This window comes from Ochotona curzoniae, unplaced genomic scaffold (genome assembly GCF_017591425.1).
Source record: "Ochotona curzoniae isolate NIBS_2020 unplaced genomic scaffold, NIBS_Ocur_1.0 contig_2210, whole genome shotgun sequence".
Classification (NCBI taxonomy): Eukaryota; Metazoa; Chordata; class Mammalia; order Lagomorpha; family Ochotonidae; genus Ochotona; species Ochotona curzoniae.
The window spans coordinates 47,428,971-47,451,376 of NW_024465369.1; the positions used below are offsets into that span (position 1 = coordinate 47,428,971).

General features: G+C 40.8%; 1 protein-coding gene across 1 annotated transcript in view; it reads left to right on the forward strand.

Moving 5' to 3' along the window:
• Positions 1 to 11,706: 11,706 nt before the first annotated feature.
• CUNH2orf88 (chromosome unknown C2orf88 homolog) overlaps positions 11,707 to 22,406 on the forward strand; it is a 58,323-nt gene continuing 47,623 nt past the window's right edge. Inside the window, exon 1 of the mRNA XM_040971861.1 lies at positions 11,707 to 11,837. The gene's annotated coding sequence lies outside the window, so the exon portion shown is untranslated. The remainder of the gene's footprint in view (positions 11,838 to 22,406) is intronic.

The window sequence follows — 22,406 nt, forward strand, 5'->3', positions numbered from 1 at the left end:
TTTCCATCAGTTAATTACGTGCTTTCGTGTCCTTGACTCATTTTGTTAGATTTTTGTACATGAACTTTGTGCCCTCCCTTGCTGCACAAGGGAATAGCATACTTAAAAACAAATCTTTTCTCCCAGTGTTCCTTTGTTTGGGTTTGTGATCGTCCGTGACGCGGTGGTAAGTTCCTCCAGTCTGTGGCAATTCTCAAAGCTGAGCTCAGCTCTGTAACTGATAGCTGGTGCTAGACTCTCTGGTGCCTCTGTTGGTTCTGCTTGTGTGACTGAGGGAGCCAAAGCAGCTGCCGGGACTGGACTCAGTTCTCATGTCGGAGAAAATGGGGTAACGCCCATCTCTGACTGATGGGAAGGACTTGGCTAACATGTGGGCTAAACCTTATGCGCCCACATGCTGTAGAAAGCTCCTAGTGTGCAGGCTGATGGGCGATGATCATGGAGGGGGGTTTTGTTGCTGTCTTTTTGTTTGTTTGTTTTTCTTTTGGCAGTCATCTCAGAAAAGTTCCTACTAATATCCTAGAGGTCTGTCATTTTTCTCTTTGGTACAAACTGCTTATAGTCATTCCAAATTCTTGTAAATTGTATCCTTGTTAGAATTGCTCAGGCCATGTTAAACTTTGTTTCAAAAGTTAAGTTTTGTAGGACATGCTTTATGATAGATCAAAAGCTAGACTGAAATTGTACAAAGTACATTTTCCAACCACAGTGGTATGAAACTAGATATCAGTAACAGGATAAAAATTGGAAAACTCACAGATATGTGGGAATTAAACTACATGTTCCTGAACAACCATTAAATCAAGGAAGAAATCGAAAGGGAAATCAAAGGGTAGGCACTGTGGTGCAGTTAAGCCTACATCCCAAAGCAGTGTCTAGGTTGGAGTTCGACTTCTACGTGTGGTCCAGCTTCCTGCCATTGTACGCTCTGGGAAGCAGTAAGGATGGATCAAGTGCTTTGGAGCCTGCCACCCATGGGGAGACTTAGATTCAGTTTTGAGCTCCTCACTTCAGCCTGGCCCAGCTCCAACTGTTGCAGACACTGGGGAAGTGAACCAAAGATGGAAGATGAGTCTGGGTGTGGCTGGGTGTGGCTGGGTGTGGCTGGGTGTGTGTGTGTCTTGCTCTGCCTTTCAAATAAAGTTTTTATAAATAAAGAGAAATTAAAAAGTAATTTAAGACAAATGAAAACGGAAATAAAACATGCCGAAATGTATAAGAAATAGCAAAGTAATTACAAGAAGGAAGTTTAGAGCAATTAATGTTTACATCAAAAAGAAGAAATACCAAGCCACCCAATGTTACAGCTCAAAGAATTGGAGAGGAAATTGATAAATTAAGTCCAAAATTAGTAGAAGGAAGCAAATAATAAGGCTTAAAAAGTTAAATAATACAGTTAAACAGATGCCAGGAAAATGATTTTTTAAAATAACTATCAGCTTTTTAAAAAAGGTAAAACTTTTAACTGGACTGAAATGAAAGGGTAGAAAATAGATCTGATACCACTGAAATGGAAAAAATTATAGACACATATAACTTATGGAAACCAAATCAGAAAAATATAAATCTGAACAGATCAGTATCAAGTAAAGAAATTGATTCAGTGATTAAAAAGTCTCCCATCAAAGAAAATGATCATAACCATGATCAAGTGTAATTTGTCTTAGAGATGCAAGAATGGCTCAGCATCCACAAATCAGTAAATGACCAACCACGTGCACGGTGGAAGATGGAACCCATATTATCATCTCAGTAGATACAGTAAAAGCCTTTTCCAAAATTCAAATCCTTGCATGACAATTCTTTACAAATTGGTTCTAGATAGTATGTATGTAAGCACACTGCAGGCTACAAATATCAGGCTCACAGGTGACATAATAGTCTTGAGAAACTGAAAACTTTTCTGAGATGCAAAACAAGACAAGGAGGCCCATGCCACCACTGGGATTCAGCCTAGCAGCAGAAGTCCCAGCCAGAGCCATTAGGCTAGAGAAGGAAATAAAAGGTATTCTCATTGGCAGGGCAAAAATTAAAACCTTTGCTTGCAGAGGACTTAATATTTCCGGAAAAAAAAAATGAAGAAAATACATCTTGGTGGTTGTCCCCGACTCTGGTACAGAGGTATTTTGTAATTTCCCAGGCGATTCAGGTGCCAGGAGCATCTTTGTTCTAATTTTGATCTTTGCTCTCACTAACACCACATGTTATGTTACAGGGAAAACAGTACTTTTCCTCCTGTCTACTCTATTCTCACAAGTGCTTAAAAAAAAAAAAGTGCCATAGCTCCCTACTCCAAGGACCAAACTAGAAGCATAGCATTGGCTGGGTTGTTTAGATTCTCTAGATTATCTGCTAGCTGCTACTTAAAAGATTGCCACCTCCCATAATCATACTGCCCCACAGAAAAAGAGTTGTGTTGGAGGGAAGACCTAACCAAAGGCAGATCACGTTTAAGTGCAAAAAATGGAAACTGGCTCAATTCCTGTGGGCCGCCCCAATGCGCCCGAAAGGAGATGATTTGGGCAGTGCCTGTCTCTCATACTCATTCAGGCTGCAGCTTACAAATGAAGCCCGGGGAACAATACCCAGCAGTGATTTGGGATTTGGGGCCGGAAAGTGCCCAGACACTGTGATCTGATGCAAACCATTTATGAGACAGTTATTATTGGCTTTTTATTTGTGAGCATTAATTGAGACTGCCTGTATGACTAAATGATATAAAATAATCATGAAACTGGATGTAGCCATAATGTCTTGGATGACGTCAGAGAGCCACAAATAAAGAAGGCAGGGGCAGGCATCTGCATGGTGGTTAAGACACCGGGGCGGGGTGGAGGGCAGGGAGGGGCGCGAGGAGGGGTGCGGGGAGGGGTGTAGCACCTCCACATGAAGGACAAAGCTGCAGCCTGCATTGCCAGAACTTCTGATGGGTACCAGTTTAAGTCTCACCTACCTCATTTTTGATCTAATGTACCTGGGGCGGCACTGGAAGATGACCCAAATGTTTGGGCACCTGACCCATGTGGTCCAAATGTTAGAGACCATGCCACCCCAAGTGGGATCCGAGAGTGGTTTTCCTAGCTCCTAGCTTCAGCCTGGCCAAGCCCTGACTGCCTTGGTTTGTCTGGCTAGCAAACCAGCAGACAGAAGATGTGCCTCTGTCTTTCTTTTTCCCTCTGCCACTTTTGAGTAAATAAATAAATAAATTTATGAAATAAAAGTGTTGTGGGAATGTAAAATAATAAAACCATTATGAAAAACAATATTGAGATGCCTCAAAAAATTAAAAATAGAATTATTATATAAGAGAACCATGACACTACTGAATATATGTCCAAAGAGAGTGAAACATTTTTTACTTCTATTTTTATTATTGTTTTATGATACAGTTGCATAGGCTCTGGGATTTCCTCTCCCCACAACCCAATATTATTACGGAGTTCTTCTTTAGTATTACTATAATATAGTTCTTCATAAACAGTCGTATGTCCATCATGGCAGGCATGGACAATGGCAGAGTCCAGCATCCTATTGTCAAGATAGAGTTAACAGTTTCTTTGGGAGTCCATCTTTGATCTGGAAGTAGAGATGCACACTGCATTGTATCCTCACATCTGGATATGATAGTCTCCATTACTCAGTTACTCTACATCTCCTTAAATGAAATGCCACAAAACAAAACCAACAGGAAGGAAAAAACAAATTAAAAATGTCATGAAGGTAAATAACATGCTACTGAATGATTAATGTGTTGCTGAAGAAATGAAAAATAAAATCAATAATATTCTTGAAGAAAATGATGCCACTATATGATCTGTGACTCAGTGAAGAATTTAATGAGAAAGTGATTTGAAGAGGTGAAACTTAAAAAAAAAAAAATCAGAATCCATGAGATATACTTTCCACTGATCTTTTTTGGTGAGATATGTATCCTCTAGGCAACAAATAGATGGGTTTTTGTTTTTGAGATTTATTTATTTATTTATTATTGGAAAGGTGGATACACAGAGAGGAGAGACGGGGAGGAAGATCTACCGTCCAATGGTTCATTCCCCAAGTGGCCGCAATGGCTGGAGATGAGCCAGTCTGAAGCCAGGAGCTTCCTCCAGGTCTCCCACACGGGTGCAGGGTCCCACAGTCCTGGGCCAGCCTCAGCTGCATTCCCAGATGAGGACCTTAACTGCTACACTATAGCGCCGGGTCCGGGTTTTGTTTGTTTTAATCCAGTCTACTTATCTATGAAATTTAGTTGATGAGTTTAAGCCATTTACATTCATGGTTAATGTGAATGAGTGGTAATTTGGTCCTGTCATTTTAGCAATGGGTTGCTCATTGATTGATTTAGTCTTTGGTTGCAATTTTACTGGGATGTTCTTCACATTTGCCTTTGGTTTTGGTGGGTGCTATTCCTCTTCTCTGTCAAGAGAACATCTTTAAGTATCCTTGGTAGGACAGGTTTGGAAGAGGCATATTCTTTTAACTTTTCTTTACTGTGGAAGATTTTATTTCATTTTCAAAGACAAAGGAAAGCTTTGCTGGGTATATTATCTTGGGCCGACAATTTTTTTGCTTTTAGAAGCTGGAATATGTTGCTGTTGCTCTATTCTCTTCTGGCCTGCAGAGTTTCCTGTGAGAAGTCTCCTGTGAATTTAACTGGCATTCCTTTATATGTCAGTTCATTTTTTTCACGTACACATTTAAGAATTTTTTTCCCTTATGTTCGATTGAAGAGTGCTTGATGATCACGTGTCGTGGTGAAGATGGTTTTTGGTCAATCCTGTCTGTTGGGAGTTCTGTGTCTCTCCTGGATGTTTTTTTCCCCAATTCTTTCTCTAGATTAGGGAAGTTTTTCCTTATTATTTCATTAAATACATTTTTTAACCCAGCTTATCTTTTTGTACCGTCTGGGACTCCCATAACTCTTATATTTGTCCTTTTAATAATGTCTTTCAATTCTTGGATACTTTTTTTTTTAGCTTGACCCAGTTCTGCTTCCAGCTTTTTGTTTATTTCCTCCTGGTCACAGGAAATATCTTTCAATTCTGAGATTCTTTCTTCTGCTTCCTTCATTCTATTTTGGAGACTCTCCACTGTAATTGTAATTTGCTCCACTGTGTTCTTCATTTCTGATATATCAGCATTCATTTTATTCATTTCCAGTGTGGCAAATTCCTTGAGTTCCTTGATTTCTTCTATTACATGCTTCTGCTTGTTAAGAAGCTTTATTACAAGTGTTTTGAATTCTCTATCCCCCATTTTCTCAATGTCTTCCTTAGTTAACTCTGAGGTTGGCAAAGGGTTTTGCTCCTTTGCAGGGGAAGTCTTCAGTAATATTCATTGTGCCTTTGTCTCTTCTTTTGCTCTTGGTCATTGTACTTCTGGTTGTCATATTCTTCTCCTTGGGGCAGGTTTCTAAGCTGTGCCACCCACAGGTCTACGGTTCAGTTTTACTTATTGCAGTTCATACACAGCTCTTTGTTTGCAGTCACTTATGCCACTCCCTCCAGCGAGTTCCAGGTCTGGCTTTTGCTGTTAGACTTCCAGCATGGTCTCAGTAGCCCCAATTCCTGACTCACCAATTTCCGTCTCCCGTGATACCTTGCTTAGGCTGCACTGTTGTCTGTACAACCTTCTCCCACTTCTGGTTGGAGAAGTTCCCAGAATTAGGCAGCCACCAGGTGTCCTATATAGCTAGGTTGTTGGTGGTACTGATCTTGCCAGAACCTGTTGGCCATTAGGTCTGAGGACCACGTGGACCTGTTTTGTCCTATACAATGCCATAATCAGTATTATTTTCCCGTGGGACAAGTGTAATGCAATGAGCTCAGTGAGGTCTTGCCAAACTCGGCACATGCGCAGCTCACTGTTGTCCTTGCAGTCTTAAAGCCTTTGCCACACTGTAAGAAGTGGCACCTGATGTACCACTACTAGAGTTCTTAATCTGCTGGGCATCAGGTCTGGGGGCTACCTGGACCTGTCTTGGGTGGAACCTATAGGATGCCACGTTGCTGCATTTCACTGAGCCAGAAATGAGTTCACTCCCAGTTCTGTGCAGGCACAGTCCTGTCCCATAGCCTTTGCCTCCTTAAACAAATGCGCCTAATTCAGCTCTAGGGGTTGGACTGGGCTGTGAAATCCACCCTGTTCCTGCACTGACCATCTGGAACCTGCTGCTCTGTACCTGCTCCTGGTCAGACTAAACAAACCAGCAGGACGAGCAGTTTTTTGTTGTTGTTTGTTTGTTTGTTTGTTTTGTCTAGGATCACCTCCTGAGCTCCTGGTGAACTCCCCTTCTCACCTTGTTGCTAGTAAAGCTCCAGCTGTCAGTGCAATCCAGAGCATTCCTGGCTCAATGCCACTGAATATCGGTCACTGCAACGCCACACCGTTGTGTCCACTGCTTTCCTGTGTCTGTCAGTGTCCAGGTACCCTCTGCTGTCATTCTATCCTCTCCTATTTCCTGGAATGTTCCCTCTCTGCTTCACACTGGTTAGTGTTTCTTCATTTGTTTAAATGTCCCATTACCCTACTCCCAAAGGAAATGAAACTTTTTTTTAAAGATTTATTTATTTATTAGAAAGTCAGATATACAGACAGGAGGAAAGACAGAGAGGAAGATCTTCCGTCCGATGATTCACTCCCCAAGTGAGCGCAACGGCTGATGCTATGCCAATCCGAAGCCAGGAGCCAGGAACTTCTTCCAGGTATCTCACATTGGTGCAGGGTCCCAAAGCTTTGGGCCATCCTCGACTGCTTTCCCAGGCTGCAAGCAGGAAGCTTGATGGGAAGTGGAGCTGCCAGAATTAGAACCGGCGCCCATATGGGATCCTGGGGCGTTCAAGGCAAGGGCTTCAGCCGCTAGGCAACGCCGCCGGGCCCAGGAAATGAAACATTTTGAAGGATACCTGCACTCACCTGTTCTTTGTGGCACAATTCACAATGGCAATATGGGGAATCAACCCAAAGGCCCATCAAGCAGTTAAATGGATAACAAAATGAGGTATATAATACAGTAGAATACTATTCAGTCTTTAGAAAGAAGGAAAGCCTCTGATTTGTAAGCAAATGGATGGATTTTGAGTACTCCCCAGGGGCTGCAGTTAGAGGAAGGAAATCAGGAAGTGAGAAATGGAAATAAGAAAGTGTCAAATGGAATACTATTCAGCTGAAAAAATTGAAATCCTGTCTTTTGCAACAAAATGGAAATAACTGGAAATCACTATGCTTAGTGAAATAAACCAGCCCCAAAATGATAGCTATCATATGCCTTTTCTCATTTTTGGTAGCTAATGGAGTAAAAACAAATGTCATTCATATTAGTAAAATTGACATTTGAGATGTGATTGTTGTTAGTTCTTGTCTGCAATCTGAAGGAACAGTGCCTTTTTCTACTTACTATTTGTTGAATTCTTTATTTAGTGGAGAGTTAAGGTTGTGCTTATAAAATAAACTGAAACATATCATTGTAGAAATTTTTAAAATAAGAGGATAAAATTGGGGGTGGGAAGGAAGATAAGATAGGAAATATCATTACTCTCTTAAATCTGTATATATATGAAATATATAAAATATGTTCACCTTAAGTAAATGAATTTTTTCTTTAAAAATTCAATTAGGTAGGGCCCAATGTAATGGCTCAGTGGCTAAATCCTTACCTAGCAACTGTCAGGATCCTATGTGGGTACCAGTTTGCATCCTAGCTGCTCTACTCCCCAACCAGCTCTCTTGTGGCCTGGGAAAGCAGTAGAGAATGGCCCAAAGCCTTGGACCCTGACTCCACATAGGAGATGGAAATCTCTTGATTCCTAGCTCTGGGTGGGCTCTGCACCAGCCAGTACAGTCACTTAGAGAATGAACTAGTGAACGAAGATCTCTATCTCTCTTCTCAAAATCCTCTCATAACTTCAATAAAAGTAAATAAAGCTTCTTAAAAACTCAAATAGGTAGAAAAAGTTCTAGAAACTTGTTGTATATCACAGTGCCTTAAAAGCATGATACAATTATTACTACATATTTCTTTATGTTATTATTATACATTATATAACTTATTGGTTACCATGTAGGCTTGAAAATCACTAAAAGGGTAGATTCTAAGTATTCCCATCACAAATGTAGGAGGTAATATGTATGAAAAGTATCTTGATTTAGTCATCCACAATGTGTACATGTTTTAAAACAGTGTTGAACTCAATAAGCTATATGTATTGAGCAATTTTTAAAAAGCATTAGAAATGATTAATGAGCATATCAAAACTGACATCTGTTAGTTAACAACAAGCTACAAGAAATTGTAAATAGGAAAAGAGCATTTGATGTCTGCCTCCACAATGTATACTAGGTCTCATTCTTTGAGAACACTAAGTTACTGCAATTAAAGATGAGCACTGGGGCCCAGTGTGATAGCCTAGTAGCTGAAGTCCTTGCATCGCACATGCTAGGATCCCATGTGGCTGCTGATTCTGGTCCCAGCTGGTATGCTTCCCATCTAGCTCCCTGCTTGTGGCCTGGCTAAGCAGTTGAGGATGACCAAAGCCTTGGGACCCTGCACCTCTGTTTGGAGACGTGGAAGAGGCTCCTGGCTCCTGACTTCAGATCGGCTCAGCTCCAGCCATTGCAGCTGCTTGGGGAGTGAATGAACGGATGAAAGATTTTCCTTTCTGTCCCTCCTCCTCTCTGCAATCTGACTTTCCAATTTTTTCAATGATTGATTGATTGATTGATTTGAAAGGCAGAGTTAAGTGTGGGAGGTGGGAAGAGAGAGGAGAGAGAGATTGCTTGAGATTGAGATTGAGCTTTCCCATCTGTTGATTCACTCCCCCAAGTGACCACAATAGCCGTAGCTGGACTAGCCCAAAGCTCAGAGGAGGAGCTTCCTCTGGGTCTTTCCTTGGATGTAGGAACAACAAATACTTGGATCAACACCCACTGCATTCCGAGGCTTATTAGTGGGGCGCTGAATCAGAAGTGGAGCAGCCAGGACTCAAACAGGTACCCACGTGGGATGCTGGTACTACAGCTGTCAGCTTTACTTGCTGTGCTACAGCAACAGCTCCACATCTGTTTTCATCATCTACCAACTGGCCATGAGCACATTTGATGATTTCTGCATTAACAAGGCTGGGTTGATTAATACTGAAGTTCCTCATATTTGTGATTATGAACTGTAAAGTCTGCACAAATATTTCTCTTTATTAGGTGTACTTATTTAAGATACACTCCCAGCATGTCTTAAATAGCCCTCAAAGCTGCAGGATAATTTTAGACTCAGCAATAGTCAGGATTTGAAATTTTAACAGGATCTATATAGAAAACAGCATGTTTATTTGTTATTCATTTATCAGCAATTTGATCATCAAAACATTTTAAACAGTTCCTTTTTTCTTTAAGATTTATTTTTTTTTAATTTTGTTTTGTGGCTTTTTATTTCAGAGGATGTTTAGTAACTATGTAAAGGAAGCTATCATATCCAGATGTGAGGATACAATGTATTATGTACCTCTACTTCTAGATCAAAGATGGACTCCCAATGACACTGTTAACTCTACCTTGACAATAGGATGCTGGACTCTCTGCCATTGTCCATAATCACAGTGTCAGGATACACTTAAATAGCAGAATAATGGACTTAATGATTGTTTATAAAGGACTATGCTATTGTAATAATATAGTGGAAATCAGTGGGGGTGGGAGCCTATGGAATTTTATCATACAATTTTAAAAAATTAATTTAAAAGATGTGAATAAATAAGCACAAACGCACACACACCCCCCAAAAAAGATTTACTTATTTTTATTGGAAAGGCAGATTTCCAGAGAGAAAGACCTTCAGTCTGCTGCTTCACTCCTCAGAGCCTAGCTGATCCAAAGCCAGGAGACAAGGGCTTCTTCTGGGTCTCCCACTGGGTTTTTGCAGGGTCCCAAGGCTTTGGGCCATCCTCTCTTTCCTCTCCAGGCCACAAGCAGGGAGCTGGATTTTTCTTAGGCAGTACAGGAATTAAGATCAGGCCTCCTAATTCCACACTAAACATTTTAGCTCTAACTATGAGAAATATAGTGATTTGGCTGAAAAATAGAATAACTCCATATAGGAAAACATCAGTGGACAGAATGGCCGAGGAGAAAAATGAGCAACATAAAATAACCAGCAGGTTTAATAGTTCAATATTGGAGAACACATAGAGGAGAGAGCAGTTCTGACTCCTGGATTGGAAGTCTGCAGGACCAGGGACACTGGTGTCTGGTGCAGATGAGAGCATGAGAACACGGCTGCTTTGAAGAGGGTTTGTGTTTACTTTTGGGAGCTCTGAGTGCAATGCATTCAACATGCCTGCAGATGTGACAGGAAGCATTCCATTCAGATCAGGCTAAATCACACACTGATCTTTCATCTTGTATTACTGAGCCTGTGGCTAGCATCACGCTTTTCAAATTATCATTTTGTGTCATTCATATTGTCAGTGAATTTGGAAAACCCAACTTTACTCTTTTTTTTTAAGTATTTAAGATTTATTTATTTTTGTTTGAAAGGTGGATTTGCAGAGAGGACAGACAGAGAAAGATCTTTAATCCACCGGTTTACTCCCCAAATGGCAGTGATGACTAGAGCTGAGCTGATCCAAAGCCAGGACCCAAGAGTTTCTCCCTGATCTGCCACCTGGATGTGGGGCCCAAGGACTTCAGCCATCCTCTGCTGCTTTCCCAAGCCATAAATAGGGAGCTAGATAAGAAGTAGAACAGCAGGGACACAAACAGGTGCGCATATGGAACCCCAGCAGTTGCAAGGTGAGGATTTAGTTGTTAAGCCATCATGCCAGGCCCATCTTTTTGTTTATTCTTTGTCTTACTAATTTCGATCAGTAGACCCAACGTGGTAACCTAGTGGCTTAAATCCTCACCTTGAACGTGCCAGGATCCCATATGAGCAACAATTTTAATCCCGGCAGTCTTGCTTCCTTTCCGTCTCCCTGCTTGTGGCCTGGGAAAGCAGTCGAGGACAGCCCAAAGCCTTGGGATCCTGCACCTGCTTAGCAGATACGGAAGAGGCTCCTGGCTTCAGATCAGCTCAGCTCCAGCCATTGCAGCTGCTTGGGGAGTGAATCAATGGATGGAAGATCTTCCTCTCTGTCTCTTCTCCTCTCTGTATATCTGTCTTTCTAATAAAAATAAACTAAATCTTAAAAAATGAATCATTGAGGAAAATGGTCATATCTATAAAATGTTGAAGCTCAAGTTAATGATAAACAATAAGAAAAAGGGAAATGTTAGATTTCAAGGGTAGTAGCTTTATTTCCATTTAACATTTCAAATAATCAGAATCTTTTACATGTTTTTTGAAGTGGACCTGGATTTCCACATTGATTTTTTTTTAATCAGCATAAGAACTTGAAAGAGAATGTGTCTTCATTCCCTTGTTCTGTCTCTGTTCCTTTATACTGAGCCTAAAAGAAATTAAGCACAAAATGAAATATGTACTTTTCAAACTTTTCTAAAGTATTACCAGTGCTAGATGGTAAAGATTGGCCTCTTTCTGCCTAGGAAATTGCCTTTCACTATTCACCATCCAGGCAGCTATTAGCCATCATACATAGTTCTCAGAGTCCACAGCCTTTCTGTGAAACAGTAGCAAAAAGATGACTTGGGAGGTGGCATGTGTGTTATCATAATGCTGAGCCCTGGGTGAAAAGTACATTTGTGAGCAAATCTAACACTGCCTGGCAACTGTTTCTAGGCAGAGGGTGGCAGTGAGCCAGCCCTTACCACCTCCCAGGAGCCATCAGCCTGTTTCGACACACTTGCTAGGGTTATCGGGTTTGGATTATTTGGATTCCAGTTTTAAGGTACAGTTTTTCATAGCAACTGTTGGTATGGAATATTTTGCATTTTAGTGATTGATGCAATAATATTTATGTGCTTTTTGTCCATATCTGAATATAGTAAAAATACACAGATTTTTAAGAACTATAATAATTATTAAACCTGTATGTATTCATTCCTTTTTGGCTTAAATTCTTCCATAGTCTTAAATTGCCCAAAACTGTGCTTGGCCTTACGCACATCAAGTTGAGATGTGCACTGAACATATCCCCAGACACCTGGAATTCCATTTCTGTAATGTCTGTTTCTAGCCTTCTTGGTGTAGTCTCTACTATTGATCACGACTCATTTTCTTGCCTGTGGCCCTTGCAGCAGATCCTAGGTAAATTACCAGTGGTGGGGCACCAGTTTCTGGATTGAGCAGTTATGCTGGAATTTGATGGGAGCAGACAGGTCAGATTGCTGGAGTAGAAGTCTCTCCAAGGAAAGCAGGGCTTGGGGACCCTGGAGGAGTGTAGTTCACACTGCAGTCGTGTATATGCTCAGGACTTGCACATCCTCCTCAGCAGGTAACCCCTCTCATCCTGCCCATGCTCTCATCTGCTCACACTTGCCTGCAAAGATTTCCCGGAGCATACACTTGCATTCAGTCAACTGTCCATCCATCCTTTATCCCTTGTGGCTGCGGGATGTCTCACCCTCTTTCGTTGATTTATTAGCTATTTACTTTTATCCAGTTTCTTCATTTTAGATCTTATTAAATTCCCATTCCCTTGCAAACCCATCCTCCACACCCTTTTTCCCCACTGTTTTCAGTGTTTTTTTGTTTGTTTGTTTTTGGCTGTTTTAACAAAATGTTCCATCACATTGTCATTTTAAACCCAAGGCCCTGTCTTCATTTTTTGCCTCCTTAGACTGAGTAGCTCTTGGCCACACATCATAAACCATGGCCAGGGGACAGATTGGCACTCTCTTCAGCTGCTGTGTCATTGTAGACCTTTATTTCTCAGCCTGTTCTCTGGGGAGATAATGTAACATTAACAAGCATTGGGTGTACGTTTGTACCCATATTGTGGGATGTTGGATAGACTCCCAAACCTTTCTAGGCCTCAACTTCCACAGGGGAAATGAGAACTCTCATTTTTCTAGTTATGAAGATCAAATTTTTGTAAGTTTTTATTGAGTATTATGTGCCAGATGTGTTTAAAGCACCCTCAATAATTTTTTTAAGTCTATCTTCATGAAACTTATAGTCTCAGGAAAAAATAAAGTGCTTATGTGAATAAGTATGTAAATATGACTATGAAATCTGTTATAAAAGGATATAAGAAAGGTTGACTTGCAGGTGTAACATGATGGAGAGGTGGTTGGGAGGAAAGGCTTCAACGTCTGAGCATTGCGAGGGAGGGTGCGCTGTAGCACAGTCATGTGTGGTGCCAGCGTCCCATCTCATGATGTCAACAGCCCACATCAGCATGTCTGTTCAAGCCTCTGCTGCTTGACTTCTGATTCACCTTCCCCCTGGAACACCCAGGTGGGCAGTAGAAGGAACTCAGGTTCCTTTCATCTGTATGGGAGAAGCCTGGCTTTGGTTTGGCTGTTGTGGCCATTCAAGCTATCTCTCTTCTCTTTTCCCTCTCTCCTCTCTCTAGGTTATGCTGCCTTTCAACTCAATGTTTTCTTGTTTAAAAATCAAAGTGACAGAGGAAGAGTAAGTAGAACTCAGACAAAGGAACAAAGGCTAGGAGGGTGCTGACAGACAGTGCAGCAGTCCAGGAGTTTCTAAAGAGCAAAAGGAGGCTCTGGGGAGAGGGCAGGTGTATTACAATGCAGCCAGAGAAGGGGCTGGGTGAGGGCCGTGTCATACAGTTGTGCTGTTTTAAATGTAATAAAAGGCAATGACTTCAGGCAAAGATGTAACATTCATGACTCTGAAAGATCTCTCTAAGGCAGTACTTGGAACAGTACTTCTCTGGTAAATGAAGCTGGATTCACGTAGTCTTTGCTGTTCCCTATTTATTGGGTAATGTGTAGCTGGCTAATAGTTTTGCACACTGCCCCTGCACTCTTGCCACCACTCTCAAATTGATAAGCTAAGTAAATGCACCTGTTTCTCAGTACCTTGGCCTCCACAAGTCCGTGAGCAGCCCTTAGAGCAGCCCAAGCTGATAAAATACCACATGCCAGTAAACCATGCTGCCAGCAGTTTCCCTGTTAGTTCCAACCACACCCTCCAGGGTGGTAGGAAATGAGGACAGAGAGACAGGTGTCAGGCTGTGTGAAGAGTTGCTTTGAGGCAAAGGAACCTGGACTTTGTCCTGTGGAAAATGGGAAGCAACACCGAGTTCTCTTACTACACCAAGGCATGCGCTGTCCCTGAGTGTGGAATAACCCTTCCTTCCAGGATTCCCTGCAAGCTCCTAGTCAACTTGTAGAGTCTAGCTTGGCTGTCATCTCCTCTTGGAAGCTTGGCTTGGCAATGGATATTAATTTCTCACATTACGTATCATACATAGCTCTTGGTGTTCTCATAATGTGTAATCATACATATGTATATATTTGAATGGTATAGTGACAGAGGGGTTATTTCCCAATGGCTGCAACAGCCTGGTCTCAACAAGGGTGAAACCAGAAGACAGGAACTCCACTCAGATCTTCAATATCGGTAGCTGAGGTCCAAGTGATTGGGCCTCTTCCACTTCATTTCCAAGGAGGGGAGGAAACTGGATCAGAAACACAGTAGCAAGGACTCTTGGTGCAGGATGCTGGCGTTACAAGTGGAGATTTCACTAGCTGTGCCACCACACCTGCCCTGTGACATGCTTTTTGTTTGTTTTAGTCTTCCCCCATAAGTTTAAGCTCTTTGAAAACAAGTTCTGGTATACTTATTGTTTTCTCAGTATCTAACATAAAGGATTTCATCAAGTTCATTTTGAGTTTTCAAGCTCTACCACTAAGTAAACTGCCCTAATTAAAGATTGACAAATTGGCAGCAAAATATTAACAACTCCTATGTAAATCATCTAAGCCATGTTCCTTTGCTGAAATGTATCCAGATATTCTTGTTCTAAAAACTGGCAATACCTTGTAAGAAAACATCCAAATTTCATTTATTGTAATTCTTTGATGTAAATGTCTTTCCTGTTTTGACACTTAGGTTTTGATTTCACTGATGCCATACCTTTCACAGGAGGATGTGCTGCTTTTCTTTGATTAGCCTGCCTGAATTTCGAGTCATGATTAGAAACCATGTAACAGTTACCATGTAACCATGTAACAGTTATCACCCGCCTTGCGTGCTAACCCTTCTGTGGTCTCATTTATATACACTTAAATCGTTGGCCCATTGGTGTCTTTGCTTGTCCTGATGCACGAACTTTGCATACAATCTGGTTTTCTTTTTTTCCAGCTTGCTACTCAGTTTTGTCAACACTTTTTATTAAAACCTCTATTCTAACCATTTGACATTGCAATTTTCATTGTCCACTGAATTCTATATTATTGAAGTCTAACTCCGGGCTTCCTATTCTGTCCCATCGTCTGCTTTTTCATAAGCCAGTCCTACACTTTTGTTTTCCATGTACTGTAGTATGTTTATTTATCTAATACGAACTGTCTCTTTATTGTTGTTCTTTATTAGAATTTGCCAGGATATTATTCTCTGCTCACTTTCTTTTTAGAGAAACTTTAAAGTTGCTTTAAATGATCTCTCATAAAAAATCTGTATTTCTATCATGATTATTCTTTCATAATTTATAAATGTAACATGACTACCTTATTAATGTGCTTGCTTATCAAAGAACACAACACACCTTAATGTTTGTTTCAGTTACTGTTCTTTCCTTTGTATTAGAAGGCTTCTCCTTTTTAAAGTGCTGCATTTTCCTTGAGTTCTGAGCAGTTTGTCTCTGTTGTTTTTGTGATGGAGGCCCCTGCCCATTACTGCTAAGTCACTGTGTCTATATGTGTAAACCTTATCTTCTGGGTATTGATAATTGTATATTCACTACCTTGACAAATTCTCCTACTTACAATCATATTCATGTGCTAGATCTTGGATTGTTTTACATGTACAATTGGTGTCTACAAATATAGATAGGTTTTAACCTTTCCAGTTTTCTGTGCCATGAGTATGAGGCACTGTGGAGAAGGAGTGGTGATTCGGGAATCTTTCTTTTTGATGAGGTTTCTTCCCTTAGAAAGTGCAAGCCTTAAGGCTTGGATAAACTATATATGGTCATATAAGGGAAGTTTTCATCAACTCTTGCAGAAGCTTTTGAGAATTAAGAAGAGATTTTATTTTATCAATTTCCCTCTTAGAAATTATAGATATGGATGTATTTTTTCTGTGAATTTCTTTACATATTATTGTTCACTAATATTTTGTTAAAGTGTTCTTGTGCAAGTGTGTAGGGGAGAATAAGCCCACTTGATTTTGATGTAGTATTCTCTTAATGTGCTGTTTGTCAATATTTGATTAAGTCTTTTAAAATTGATATCATGATTGACATTGATCATCCTTTGTTGATTATGCTGTAGTTGTAAAGTGTCAGACTGTATTATCAGTTTAATTAACATAAAATGACCAGACGTTTTCCTTTTCCTAAAATATGGGACAGTTTAAAGTACATTGGAATGACTGAAAATTCCTCTCTGGGACTAGGTATGGTCCTTTGTTGCAGGCATGGAGATTTTGCAGCCTATATATTCAACAATTAAAGTAGTATGCAATCTATTTTCCTTTAAGATTTCCCTCGGCTTTGACACAAAATGTTAGTATTATCTCACTATGGGTAACTTTGTTATTCTTAAATGTGCTCACACTTCTGCCACCCAATTCATCAATTTCCATGGAAAACTGAGCTTTGTGGATCTCATTGCTGGAGTGACTTTTGAATGATTATATTTTTCTGGAAGATTATCCATTTCTTCTTCCAGATTTCAACTTTTATTTGCATAGATTTTCACAAGATAATTAGTACTCCCTTGTGTTTCCATGGTTATTTTCATTTTTTTTTGTTCTGTTTTGACTGGGAAGTAAATTAACATTTCCTATTTTTAGGGTTGCTGCCATTTTTCCTTTGTATTCTACAGTTTTTACTTCATGATAGTTATCATTAAGTGTTTGATACACAGATATAATTTACCTTCCTTGTGAATTTTCACCCTTAGCATTGAAAAAATCATCTGTATCATTTGCATTGGGTCTTTTTTGTTTCTTTCTTTCTTTCTTTCTTTCTTTCTTTTATTGGAAAGGCAGATATACAGAGAGGAGAGACAGAGAGGAAGATCTTCTGGGCCGGTTAGAACCGGTGCCCACATGGGATCCCTGGCGTGCAAGGCGAGGACCTTAACCACTGTGCCATTGCGCCGGGCCCACTTTGGGTCTTGAGTTTCTGTATTTACTGGTACCAAGATCATTGCGCATGCTTTCCTTGAGTTCCTGTTTGCTCATAGTTTTACTATTACTATTATTATTATTATTAGTGACTTACATTCTTTGGACTGTCTCTTATTTTGCTGTATGACATAAATATGACTTGTATCATGCACACAAACCCTCAAAGTTAGAACTGATTGCTTTCTATTGGCCAAAAGAAATTCACGATATAGAAAACAGATTCAAGATATAAAAATAAATTCCACTATTAGGGAGAAGTTAGAAAATACTCTAGCCTGTGGGTAGGAAATAAGATCTGCTGCAGGATCCGGGTGGACTGCCTACGTTGAGAGTTAACTGGGGAGTGTGGAAGAGAAATGCACCTGTACGATCTGCCGTCTGGGAGCAATGGAGACAGGAAAGCATTCTCACCACTTTCCTAAAAATCACAGAGACATGCCGCAGTGGAGAGGATTCCAACTGTTCCTAGTCCTTCTGTACCCTCTTCTGTGTTAAGCACAGAAGAGCTAGAGAAAGAGTGAAGAGGCATCCAGAGCCCACTCTTCCACTCAAGCCATATATGTACATAATCAGGCTAAACCAAGGAGGAGGGTCTGAGAAGAGGTCACAATCATAATAATGTATTTCTGGTGGATTAAAGTAACTGAGTAAAATCAGGGGCCAAGCGTGATAGCATAGCGGCTAAAATCCTCGCGTTGAACGTGCCAGGATCCCATATGGGCACCAGTTCTAGTCCCAGCAAAAAAAAAAAAAAAGCTAGAACCAACTTCTTAGAAATTTAATGACTTGTAAAAAGTATGTGCTTTTATTGAGCACTTCAGCATCTTTCAATACATATATTCGCTGTGCAATGATCAGATCAGAAAATGTATCTTTTTAAAAGATTTGTATATTTCTATTTGAATTCTATTCTGAAAAGCAGAGCTACAGAAAGAGGAGGAGGTATATAGAGAGATCTTCCATTTTCTTATTTACTCCAGAAATGGCTACAAAGGAGAGAGCTGGGCCAGTCCCTGGCCAGGAGCCTGAAGATTTGGTTCATCTTCTGCAGCCAACCCAGGCCATTAGCAGCAGGAAGGTGAATCAGAAGTGGAGCACTAGCACTCAAATTGGCATTCATATGGGATGCCAGTGCTGCAGACTGAAGCTTAACATGCTACAACCTGGTGCCAACACCAGGTTTATTATTGTTCTTTTAAAGAAGTAGGAAATTAGAAGTGAGGGAAGTTAGAACAGAGGAAGACTTTGAATGGTCACTGGGCTTCTAGTGTTAAAATTGAAATGATAAAAATAAACTACTTTTTTGTGCACTAGCAACAAGCTAGAAAAGGGAATAAAAATTTAAGGAACCATCTGGAAAAAGCACATTAAGACACTAAATAACATCTTTATGTTTAAATAGATTTGTTGTCATAAAGTTGACTCTTCCAAAATGAAGGAAATATGATACCAATATAATTTAATTTTGGATAGGGTTTGGCGAGAATTGAATGAAACAGTCTTAAGAGTGCATGAAATAATTAATATAAAAAAGAATGTGGTGTAATTTGCCTCCTCATTTTAAAGTATATCATGACCTCTTTAATTGGCTTTGGTTTTGGCTTAGAAAAAGACAGGTGGAAGAACAAAATAGGTCAGAAATAGTTCTGAGTGCAGGTGGATATTTGATATATATCACAAGTGATATTTCAGTTAAAAGGGGGAAAATGTGTTATTTTTAAAAGGCTACTCCTCTATTATATCTTGGTAAAACTATATAAAGATATGTTACAGATTGTTTAAAGAAAGGAAGAAAGCATGAGAGGTTTTGTGTGCACAAATATCCTGAGGTTATTGCTAACAAACACTGCACTGAGACACTATAAAGGAATAGACATACATAATATAAACATTGATGTGGCAAAAGATTCGATATAAATCAAAAGGAAGTGAAGGTTATACCTGAGTAAAAACTTGACTTTTTAAAAGAAAACGAGGCATGAGTTTTTGACTCAGTGACTTAAACCACCATTTGGGCCACCTACATCCCACAATGATGCGCCTGGTTGTAGTTGAAACCATTCTACTACTAATCCACCTTCTCACTAATGTAGCTGCAGGGAAGAAAACAACAGTTCAAACACTTGAATCCTGCCACCCATGTGGGAGACGCAGATGAAGTTCCTGGTTCCTGAACCGGGGCCTGGCTTCAGCTGCTGTAGGCACTTGGGCAGTGAACAGCAGGCGAAAACTCAATCTCTATCTCCCTCTCCTTCCTCCTTCCCTCCCTGCTTTCTTCTTTCCCTCTCTGTCTCCCTTTCTTTCCCCTCTCAAATGAAATGAAAATACTTCCGTTTTTTTTTTATTTTACAGACAACGATACATTGAAGGAAATTATTTATTCACAACGCATGATAGGAGAGATCTAAACCATCGAAAAGTGCTACAAATAGATGAAATATAAATATCCAAACAGAAATAATAGGCAAATGAGACTTGCAGAAGTAAATCCAAGTGGCCAGCAATTCTGAAACCATTCTCAACTTTGCTAGGAGCTGGAGAAATGGGAACAAGGTACCAATGATAGATCATTTGGTAGCCATTAGGTTAGCATCAATTAAAAGTAAGAATTCCTGCTGCTGAAGACATTTAGGAAGAAGGATACTGTCTTAAATGTGGAAATATTCATTGTCTTAGTCTTTTTAAAATTTTTTTAAAGATTTATTTATTTATTGGAAAGTCAGATATACAGACAGGAGGAAAGACAGAGAGGAAGATCTTCCGTCAGATGATTCACTCCCCAAGTGAGCGCAATGGCCAGTGCTACGCTGATCCGAAGCCAGGATCCAGGAACTTCATCCGGGTATCCCACATGGGTGCAGGGTCCCAAGGCTTTGGGCCATCCTCAACTGCTTTCCCAGGCTACCAACAGGGAGCTGGATGGGAAGTGGAGCTGCCGGGATTAGAACTGATGCCCATATGGGATCCTGGCACATTCAAGGCAAGGACTTTAGTCGCTAGGACTTTAGGCCCTGTCTTAGTCTTTTAAAATGTAATCTGGTATTATCCATTGAAATTGAAAATACATTTGCTGACCCCACTGTTGGGAGTCTATCTTGTGGAAATAAAATGACCACTTGGTGAAGTAACATATTCTCACAATTATGTTTATTACAGTATTATTTGCACAGGTAGAACACGGAAGGCAGAGCCCCTTCGTAGGCAAATGATATTTCTTCAACTATAACAAATCCATCATGTAATACCATGCATCCCTTAAGACATTAATGGGTTCTTGTTGAACCCTTTCTCTGAGCCTCATTTGGTACTCACAACAAGCCTAAAATATAAGAAGTAACAACACATAGGGAAAGAAATGGAAACATATTTCAGTTACCCAGGATCACAAAGAACTGTCCTCAAAATCACTACAATCTCTTTTTGCTGGTTGACTTAGATTTTCAGTATGAAAATCTTAATGTAAAGATTATAAAATAAGATCATGCTATTACTAAATAAATTATCTCTAAGCTTTCTATACACACAGATACACAACATGCTGTGTAGATAGAATCCATTCTATTCCAGAAACCTTTGAAAGATTACACATGAAGTCGTTAATGTTATTGCTTATGGTGGAGCTAAATTTGCTAGTAATGGCTTAAGTATGTATGGATGATCATCTTAGATTAAATTTACTTATGTGTGTGTATGCATGTGAAGGTATGATCATCTTTGATCTCATGGGGTGGTGTGGTGGTATAGTAAGCTAATCCTCAACTTGCAGTGCCAGTGTCCCATACAGGTGCTGTTTCAAGTCCTGGTTACTCCGTTTCATAGATGGATCTAAGGGAGCAGAGAGAGAGCAGGGATGCTTCCTAGAGGGAAATGTAGCAAGACAGGGGGATGCCACTGTTGGGAGGGGTAGTGGATGGGAGCATGTCCTGTACCTGATCCAGTGCTGGCAACCTAGCCTCAGGGAGCACCTCCTTCTAGCCTGCAGGTGCAGGAACTAGAAGGACAAGACAAGATTTCAGGGTTGGTTAGGCTGGTATTAGAAATCTAAGGCTGGGCCCGGCGCGGTGGCGCAAGTGGTTAAGTCCTCGCCTTGCACGCCCGGGATCCCATATGGGCGCCGGTTCTAATCCCGGCAGCCCCGCTTCCCTTCCAGCTCCCTGCCTGTGGCCTGGGAAAGCAGTCGAGGACGGCCCAAAGCTTTGGGAACCTGCACCCATGTGGGAGACCCAGAAGAGGCTCCTGGCTTCGGATCGGCATAGTATCGGCCCGTTGCGGCTCACTTGGGGAGTGAATCATCGGACGGAAGATCTTCCTCTCTGTCTCTCCTCTCTGTATATCTGCCTTTCCAATAAAAAATAATAAAAATAAATCTTTAAAAAAAAAAAAAAAAAAAAAGAAATCTAAGGCTGAAGTGGAGCAAGCTGAAGTGCAGAACGAGAGAAGGGCTCCCCAAGGCTAGGAGAGCAAAGACAAGTGTAGAGGAAGGGAAAGGCTCAGCTGAAATGGAGTCCTTTCCTCCCTGTTCATGCTAGATAGGATTAGCACTGAGCAGCCTCCCCTAACCTCAGTACAGATCATGTCGGTGCTGTAACTCACCAGGAGTTGCTGGCAGTCTGACCTGTGTCCTGCCTTTATGTGCCTGCACCTGATGACTGCCATGGAGCTGAAAGGTCAGCTTGAAGAAAGAGCCTAGTAGTGCTGGCCTCGTGGACACCGTGATGCTAAACTGTGTGTATTTCTATACCATCCAAACAATGGAATTTCCATGACTCTAAAAGATGCCGCTCTCTGTAGGAGCTAAACTGGCCAGACTGCCTGAGATCTTGGGGGGTGGGGGGGAGGGACCACTGGCAGAGTTCTTCCTAGCATCCAGCACACGTCTTGAACATGGCTGGGGCAGGGGGGCATGGGCTCCTGTCACATCTGGCTGTGAGCGGCACTCATTTCTTTAAGCTCACTTTGTTCTGGAAAGGTCAGTGTTCCAGGCTCTCTGGTCCCTAAGGTCCCTGGCTGGCATCTCCTTTGTAACCCCATTCTTTTGGTCAACATGACGTTAAGTAGCAGAGCCTGCCAGTAACATTCAGCATTTCAGGCTGAGAGATCACTTGCAGTAAAAAAGCTGAGTTCAGAGACTCACAAACCTCTCTACTGGCACCCTTGGGAGGGGAACATATCAAGAAATATCACCAAGAAG